This window comes from Daucus carota, chromosome 4, assembly GCF_001625215.2.
Source record: "Daucus carota subsp. sativus chromosome 4, DH1 v3.0, whole genome shotgun sequence".
Lineage (NCBI taxonomy): Eukaryota > Viridiplantae > Streptophyta > Magnoliopsida > Apiales > Apiaceae > Daucus > Daucus carota.
This window is the reverse complement of record NC_030384.2, coordinates 20,094,868-20,097,526: the sequence shown is the minus strand read 5'-3', so window position 1 is coordinate 20,097,526 and position 2,659 is coordinate 20,094,868. Positions and strand designations below refer to the sequence as shown.

Genomic DNA, 2,659 nt, shown 5'->3' with positions numbered 1-2,659 from the left:
AGACAAGAATTGAATGAAATAAAAATGCTTGAATTAATAATAATAAGGATCACACGTTACAGATTTGATGTTCACGATCTTGCTCGAAACTGTCACTTCCTCGCAAAGAACGATCCAATACAACTGATAATGTGCTTCGATAAAAATTAACTATTATTTTGTTCTCTACTAAAAACTACTTCTTATATTATTTTTTGCTAGGGTTTTTTACACACGAGAAATAAAAATGCATTGACTAAGTCAACCGGGCCTCGACCGCTGCGAAAATCCATCAGAAAAGCTGTAAAAATCGGCCCGGGAAGTTTCTGTGGGGCGCCACCGCGCTACACTAGCGCGGGCGCGCTAGTGTTGCAGACTGTAGCGCGGGCGCGCTACAAGTTAGCGCGGGCGCGCTACTGTCTGTGATGGCAGCTCTGATTCCTTGTTTTTCAGCTCGTCCTCGCGTGCACGTCCTTCCTCGCTCCTAGTACCACTTCCGTAGGTGATCACGGTTGCATTTAGCATATGCAACAAGCCCTTTAAACCCCTAGATAGCTCTAGTGGACGAGTGTGCTCTCGTGAGGGTTTGTAGAAGATGTACCCACAAAATCCCAAGTCTTGATGAATCCACAATTCTCTATTCTTGCAAATAATGCACCAAAACCAACCTAAAATGATAGAAAATCACTTCATCACCTCAACTCGTGACCTGCACAGAAAAACAATAAAAACACATCAAAAGACACTAAACACTTAAGTACAACCAACCAATTTAAGTGGAAATGAAGGCCTATAAGTGTGTATAAATACCACTTATCATTCTCCGACAGAGGATCCTAATATGCATATTCGGGATTTCATTGAAATCTGCGACACTTTCAAGTTCGATGGTGTTACTGAAGATGCTATCAAATTGAGGTTGTTACCATTTTCTCTGAGGGATAAAGCTAAGGGATGGTTGCATTCTCTTCCTGCAGGATCTATTACGACATGGGAGGATCTGGCTCAGAAATTTCTTACTAAGTTCTTCCCTATGGCCAAAACAGCTGCTATCAGGAATGCTATCACTTAATTCTTTCAGCTATCTGGTAAAACTTTATGTGAAGCTTGGGAACGCTACAAGGAGATGCTTCGAAAGTGCCCACATCATGGGATGCCTAATTGGATGGTTATTAATTGCTTCTATAATGGCTTGGGACCTCAATCGAGGCCAATGCTCGATGCAGCATCGGGAGGCGCTCTATGGGATAAGAGTTATGATGAGGCTTATGAATTGATCGAGATGATGGTTGCGAATGAATATCAGAACCCTACTCAGTGTCTTCATCAGGGCAAAGCAGCAAGGATTCTGGATGTTGATGCTACTACAGCCTTGACTGCTCAAATTAAGGCTCTTACTATGAAGATAGATTCCTTAGCTAACTTGAGAGTTCAACCACCACCTATTGTTTGCGAGCTTTGTGCGGGTGCACCTTCTTCTGATTAGTGTGCTATATCTAGTGAATCTGCTCAGTTTGTGAGCAACTTCCAGATGTCTCAGCAGTCAGCTCCTGCTAGTTATCATCCCAATAATCGGAATCATTCGAACTTCAGCTGGAGCAACAATCAAAATTTCATGCAACAACCGCATCAACAGTTTCAGCAGCAAGGAGCTGGACCTTTCAACCCTTCTGGTTTTCAACAACAATTTGCGCCGAGGCAGCAATTCCAACACCCTGGATTCCAGCAACAAAATCACGGGGTGGCTGGACAGTCTTCCAATGAAAGATCTGAATGGGAAGAGATGAAACTAATGATTAAAAGCTGTTATTCAGACAATTTAAACAATAAGTTAGATTGTAGAAGGGGGGGTTGAATACAATCTACAAAAATTTCAATATCTTTTTGCACAGCAGATCATATTCAAAATACAAGAGAATATAAAAGCTAAAACAGAAATTTAAAGAACAAGGATCTTAAAAATTTCAGGTGGATTGTTTGATCCACCTGAGAGATTTTTATATCAAGAACCTTCCAAGTAAAAATACTTGGCTGCTTACAAAAAATGAAGAGCAGAAGCTTACAATTTCTTGCTAACTTTTTCTAATACTTTGCTCTTCAGTTCTTGGTGTTTGATACTTTGAAATGTGAAATTACAAAGTGAATATATACTACTACAAACAAAACTAGTATGTAAAAGTATTTTCCTACACACTTTCTAGCTGGTACAAATATAGAATTTCTTGGACTTGATACTGCATTTGGCAGCTTGAAATTCTTGTTGCTTTGCCAGAAATGGTAGGCTTCGAGGTTCTCAATATTTGACTAAACTCCTTTTGGTTTAGCTTCCAAAGCTGGTGCATCATCTGTCACATCAACCCATGTGGACTTTGTCTTTTCCCTGACTTGCAGCTGTCAATTGCTGATAATCAATTGCTAATATCATCAATTGATGATACACTGAAATAGCAGTTGATAGTCTTCTTTGAGTTATGGGATAATGATGATGTTGATGTAGCGGTTGATAATCTTCTTTCCAAATAGCCATTGATACTTTAAATTACCGATCGATCTTCACTTCACTTGAATAGATTACATGACTTCTCATATTTACAATTATGTCACCCTATCTAAACATCCATTGATAGATCAACTGCTAATCTAAAAGTACACATTATTTTACATCAACTGCTAAAATGCT

General features: G+C 39.5%; 1 non-coding gene across 1 annotated transcript; it reads right to left on the bottom strand.

The window, feature by feature from the left end:
• Positions 1–1,027: 1,027 nt before the first annotated feature.
• Positions 1,028–1,134, bottom strand: LOC135152537 (small nucleolar RNA R71). Its single transcript, XR_010291712.1, has one exon. It is a non-coding gene; the product is annotated as a small nucleolar RNA R71 (small nucleolar RNA).
• Positions 1,135–2,659: the final 1,525 nt, after the last annotated feature.